The following is a 6,802-nucleotide window of genomic DNA, read 5'->3' on the forward strand; positions in this document are numbered from 1 at the left end:
GGCTCTTTAGGATGAGCCATAATTTAGGGGTAAGGAGAATGTCAAGCTTCTCATTATCCAGGGTTCCCCAAGGGCTCTAGCTCCAAGTGTACTGATGATGGCACCTGTGACCCTGTGTCACAGTGGAGGGAAGCACACGGATTCCTAACTAGGTGACTTCAGGAAGTTTTTCCCCTTTGCAGTTCTAGGCTACGTATTACATGGCATTAGCCAAACGTTGGTAGGCATCATCAAAAACAGTGGGAACATGTGAAATCTCATCTTGCTGGGGCTTCAGGATAGGGAAGGGCAGCCCTTTCCACCCACCTAAGCCACAGGTGAAGGAGCTACACCTAAATCCACAGGTGAGGGGGTTACACCGCAAATCAAGAGATGGGGGCCACGCCGTAAATCCTGCATTTGAAAACTGTGCCTTCAGACTGTGCTTTCAAGTAACAATGTTGCTGTTTAACACAAACCTCTACAGCCCGTTGCTGTGGTCACTGGTCACCACTGGAGCGAATCGTCATACACTTGGGTTCTGTGAAGATGGGAGGGGCTGTTGTTCCACAAACATTCAATGAATAGAGGTCAGCGACCATTTCTTCAATGGTCAATGTGGGGCTTCTGTGTTTTCCTTATGGAGGAAGCTTTGGGCAAGGAAGGGAGCCCTTTGAATATAGTAGTTAACCACTATTTAACACCCTGTTTGAAAGTTTTAGGTGGTCAAATCGGATATGTCTTCCTTAAACATAGCAAATATCCATGGGCATGCACCAGGCATCGCTGCCTTCTTAAGGACTCTTCTGGCCAGTTTATGGAGTTCTCATCACAACCTGAGGTACTACGTTGTGTCCACTTGATAATTAAGCCAGTGGTTCTGTGCACATCCCACCTGGCCCACCCGGGGGATGCCCTGTGCCCACTGGTCACAGAGGCTCATTTCCCTTAAGGTGGGAGGAGACGCCTTTGGGCAAGATGGGGGGGGGGGGCACAAAAGTTGAGTGATCGTCAAGTCAAGTATGAAAAAGCCTTGCAGGCAATTCTGGTAGGCCCAGCCAGATGTGCCATCCTGAGAACCACAGGTAGGTTCTGAAACCTAGCTAATAATCTGGAAGAACCATGGAGGAGAAATGTTCACCAGAGCAGTTTTTGATTGCAGACTTCCACTCCCTCTAGTTCGTTTTAAAGCCAGGCCCAGTAGAAACTCACTTGCTTTTAGTTTTCCCCCAGGATTATCAACCAGCCAACCGCTGGATTTGGCAGGTTGCCTATGGAATAGAGGCTGGAGGTTTGACCTGAACTTGGTGGTGGTGGTGGTGGCGGTGGCGGCGGGGGCATGGGAGAGGGCAGTCCTGGTCCAGCTACTTAGCAGCCTTGGGAGTTTGGGCAGGTGGAATTGCTTTGTAAACTATAGAGGTCTGTGTACAAAAGCACAGGGTGAATGCTCAGGGCACTCTTTATTGAGTGACATTGCAAGCTGGTGACAAGTGACCTTGCTAATGTGGATGCTGAGAAGTGTTTTTGGCTATCTTCCCATCTGTAACACAGTTTAGTGATTGCCTAATACGAAGTGAGCACTTCTGAGCAGGTCTATGAACTTCATCATTGCTTCTTCCAAATTGCACACCACCCACGCTGAGTACCCTCCCTCTAGGCTTTTTTTTTTTTTTTTTTTTTTTTTTTTTTTTTTTGCGCTTTTAGAGAGCGAGTGAGGGAGAGGGGCAGAGGAAGAGAGACAGAATTGTAAGCAGGCTCCACACTTAGCATGAAGCCTGACCCAGGGCTCAATCCCGTGACCCTGGGATCATGACTGAGCCAAAAATCAAGAGTCAGAAGCTCAACTGACTGAGCCACCCAGGCACCTGTAGGCTCTGGCATTTCTACTCCCTTTGCCCAGTATAGCTTTCCTCCCTTTCCACATTTTCAACACCACTACTTCTACTTATCCTTCAAGGATTCTGTTTACCTAACATCTCCAGGAAGCTTTCTCTGCTAAGTCCCCTGACACATCCTCCCAAGGTTGACTTATGTGCTCTTCCCATGTTTCCACAGCAACCTGGTTTCCCACCATGGGGCACAGCACACCGTATCGAAGAGTCTTTACCACTGAGAAGACAGACTATCCGGCAGCACTACAGGTGTTTCTCAGCATTCTAGAAACACTGCATGTTCGAACTGGAAAGGACCCTAAATGTTCCTTAGTATCAGATCTTCATTTTACCGAGGAATAATGGGGTGGGGAAAGATTTTGTGATTAGTCCAAAGCCTACAGCTAGTTGGGAACAGAAATGGTAACCCAGATCAGGTCTTCCGACAACAGATCCTTCTTTCCCCTCCATATGGATTTAGTGAGACCAGCAGTTGGATGCCCGTGTTTCCCTGTACCAGCGGTGTGGCTTTCGGCAACCAGCTTTACTTCTGAGTGTTGGCACATATGGAAGGCGAGAATAAGGATACTAAAGACATAGCTGTTGTGAGGATTAATTAATCTACAGTGAGCAGAGACCTCAGTGCTTGGTAAGGAATAGGGGTGGGGTTATGAATTTAAAATGAGGCAGCTGTTGCTATTAGCTTACATGGCTGAGCTGGGTCCATTATACTGCTGTGGCGCCATTATTTATATTATGGGTCACTTCCCTCCATCTAAGCCCCATCAAGGAGGGTGTATGTTCAAACTCATGGCTGAGATAGCTTAGTCTGGCACATAGTAGGTGCTTAGTAAATGTGGGTGGAATGAGCAAATGAAGGAAGTCCCGAGGGACTCCATGGGATGGTTAGATGCCCATGGCCAGTCCAGTGGTCCCTGGTTCAGGATTTGTTTTTTTGCCTTGGAACCTGGCTAGCTCGTGTCTCAAAAGAACCTTCCCTCATCCCAAACCAGAAGACCCCAAACATTTTCACCAAGTATCCTTTCTTTGTCATGCATTTGAGGAAAGTTCTTTTTCTTGGAGAAAGAAGGGGGAGAATGCGAGATCTGAACCTCCAGTGACGAACGGAGCCTGAAACACACACGCCTACATGAGAAAGACACAGTATTGTGCAACCAGTTGAAGCCACATTTCTGTCAATTGCTTCTGTCAGCCTGTGCTTCCCTGAAGTGTAACAAGAGGACAGTTCTACCCAACTTGCAACCCTTCCTTCTTTCCAAAGGAAACTGATGAGAAAACAATTTTAGAAGCCACAATGGAAACAAGTTCCTAGCCCATAGACTGACATTTATCCATTATAACTTCTAGAGATGGAAATGTTCTATGATCTGCACTGTTTGGTATGTTAGCACCAACCACATGTGGCTATTGGGCATGTGAAATGTGGCCAGCGCAACTGAAGAATGAGTTTAGTTCTAATTAACTCAATTTAGCCACATATCATTAGTGACTATGAAGCACAGTGGACTGTCAACAATGCAGATCAATAAAGGAAGGATGAGAAGGGGTCAGGTTCCCCAAGTCTTCATTTGGCCCTTTTCCAGGGACCAGAATCAAGAAAAGCCCAGCAGCTTTTTTGTGCTTTTTAACACAGGTGCCCCTTGGCCAGCTTAGATTAACAAATGAAGTCATGTTTCTTTTAATATTCAAACCACAGGACTCTTTCCTGCAGGGGTTCTCCCCACTGGGAAATCTTAGACTACTTCGGGGCCTCCTCTGTCCAAGGGTCAATAGGGATGATGCTCATCTCCAGGAGGGAAAACCAGGACTGTGGGCTCTTCTGCTGCTGCCTCCTCCTTGGCCACTAGATGTCACCAGTGGTCGCTCAGTGGGCCTCCAGAGAGGAGGTCTGGGGACAAATGTGGGGGCTGGAGGTGCAGGAAGTCAGCTTCCTGAATGGTGGAACACAATGATACCAGAGGCACCAGACCATGTATTGATGTATAGGGAATGTGTGCAGGTAGCAGGATGTGGCTGGGAGATGTCAGCCACCTGTCTTTCTTACATTCCTGGTCTGGTTGCCCTAAGGGAATACTTAATGCCTACATCCTGCTGGAAGAAGAGGTCATTGGAATACCCATTCTCCCTCCTCAGTGGACTCCAGCAGGCAATCCCCCTCATAAAAGAAAATCATTTTATGTGCTCATCTTGCTGTCAAAGTGTTCAGTCTTCTCCGTGGTTACCAGAGAAGGGAGAGGTGGACAGACAGACCTGGGTCGTGGTTCTAGCATCACCACTCACTTCTGGTGGGTCTCAGGGGAGCAGCTCAACCTCCCCCAACCCTCTACCAGAGAGAAAATAAGACTGGCCACATATTTTTACAGCTTTTTGATTTTGTCTCCAAGATTAGATTTTTAGTTTCCTACCTCCAACCAGCTTCTTGAATGAATAATCCTTAATACCCGTAATATCCTTAATCCTTAATAACACTTAATCCTTCTGAGCCACAGTTTTCTCATGAAAAACGAGGGCAATGTTTACCTTTCAGATGGTGTGAAGGTTCATTTTACATGTCAATTTGGCTGGGCTGTAGTAGGACCAGATGTTTGGTCAAACATCATTCTGGGCATTTCTGTGAGGGTCCTTGGAGAAGATTAACACTTACATCAATAGACTAAGTAGATTGGATGAAGCCCAGACTCCTTATGGAGGGCAATCAGCTGGAAACTCAAATAGAACAAAGAGATCAGTCTCCCCAGAGCAAGAATTCTCCAGGAGCATTCTTTGAACTTCATCTACAGCATTGGCTCTTTCAGGTTCTCGGACAGACGGCTTTTGGAGTTGAACTGGAATACTGGCTCTCCTGGGTCTTTAGGCTGCCAGGCACCTGCAGATTTTGACTTGCCAGCCTCCATAATTGGGTGAGTCAATTCCTTACAATAAATCTCCATCCCTCCCCACAGAAGATTGGTTCTGTTTCTCTGAACCATATTAGGGAGAACCCTAATATGGATGGCCATGAGGATTCACTGAAATTACAGTATAGCAGTATGTAGTATAGTACCCAACGCACTGAGGTGATCAATGCTGTTTTGTTAGCTAGCCTAATTTTCTGGATCAAGCATCAAATGGACCAAGAGGAAAAATATTTAAAATCTGGGCCTAGAAATCCACTGGTCAGTTGTTAATGTGGCCCACTGGCAGCGGGCCACCCCGCTTCTGTCAGATTATTCCTGTGATTCAGGCACCTCCCTTCTCCACCCAGCTCTAATCTCCCAAGTCTTAGACCAAGAAAGCAGGTAGCTTTCTTTGTTCCCTGTCACTAATTGCTTCTGGGTGGGTAAGAGTGGGAGGAAGAAGATAATTCCTTTCTCCTCCTCCTCAATAGTCTCTATTAAGCCACACGTGTAGTTGGAACCTGAAGGGTGAGGGGGTGGGTTCATTATGCTTCTTCACATACAGAAGACCTCTTCTCAACCGAGTGCTTCTTACCAATTACAATTATTTTTAGCCTATTTGAAAACTTTTTCCCTATCGCACTTTGGGAAATCTAAAGTGCTTTGCTACTGTGAACCCCCCCACCCCCCTATTTACAACTAACATTATAATAAGAAAGAAAACCCCACTTACCCTATTGCACGTAGGTCATTTTAAAAATACTTCTCACTGCTTAGAGCTTGGCCTATGTATTAGTTTATTGCAGCTTAAAGTACCAGAAGCTTCATAGTTTAGAACACCACTTATTTCTTATCTTCTAGCTCTGCAGGTCAGAAGTCCAGGCATCACGCAGCTGGCTTCTCTGTTCAGGGTCTCACAGGACTGAAATTGAGGGGTCAAGCCGAGCAGTTTTCTTACCTAGAGCTCTACCAGGTTTACTCGGGTTGTTGGTAGAATTCAATTTCTTGTGGTTAAGGACTGAGGACCTGGTTTTCTTTCTGGCTGTTGGCACTCCTGGTTCCTAGAGGCCACCCTCAGATTCTTGCCACCAGCCAGGCCTCTCTGCAGGCCCTCACATTCTCACACTTGGAAGCACTTGGAACCACTGCCATTTAAGGGATCACTTGATTAGATCAGGCCCACCCAGGATAATTTCCCTTTTGATTAACTCAAGGCCAACTGATTAGGGACCTTAATCACATTTGTAAAAATCCCTCCTGCCATACAACATAGTGACAGGAGGGACATTGTTCATGCTCACAAGTCCCCCTCATGGATAGGGGGGTGGATTATACCCAGTCCGGATCCTCAGGGGCAGGGATCTTAGGTGCTATGTTCATTTCCCAGGGTTGTTCTAACAAGTACCACAAACTGGGTGGCTTAATGGAATTCATGAACTCACAATTCTGAAGGGTAGACACTTGAGATCAAGGGGTCAGTAGGGTTGGTTACTTCGAAGGGCAGTGAGGAAGAAGTGCCTCTCCCTTAGTTTCTGGTGGTTTGCTGGCAATCTTTAGCATTTGTCAGCAAGTGGAAGGGTCATTTCAATCTCTGCCTTCCTCTTTACATGTGGTTCCCCCTGTGTCTATGTCCAAATTCCTCCCCCTCCCCCCCTTTTAAGTTTATTTTGAGAAAGAGAAAGAAAGGCAATGAACAGGGCAGAGGCAGAGAGAGAGAGAGAGAGAGAGAGAGAGAGAGAGAGAGAGAATCTCAAGCAGGTGTCTCGCTGTCAGCACAGAGCCTAACATGGGGCTCAATCTCACTGTTCGTGAGATTGTGACCTGAGCGGAAACTAAGAGTTGGACATTCAACCAACTAAGCCACACAGGTGCCTCTAAATTTCCCCCATTTTTAGGGACTCCAGTTGTACTGGATTAGGGGCCCACCCTGGTCCAGAATGGCCTCACTGAATTCTAAAGTACTGGGTTTTAGCATGTCAAGCTATGAATTTAAGGGAATACAATTCAAGCCATTAACAGGTCCCATCTTAGGATTCTGCCTACGAAAGCCAGCAA

This window comes from Prionailurus bengalensis, chromosome D4, assembly GCF_016509475.1.
Source record: "Prionailurus bengalensis isolate Pbe53 chromosome D4, Fcat_Pben_1.1_paternal_pri, whole genome shotgun sequence".
NCBI classification, from domain to species: domain Eukaryota; kingdom Metazoa; phylum Chordata; class Mammalia; order Carnivora; family Felidae; genus Prionailurus; species Prionailurus bengalensis.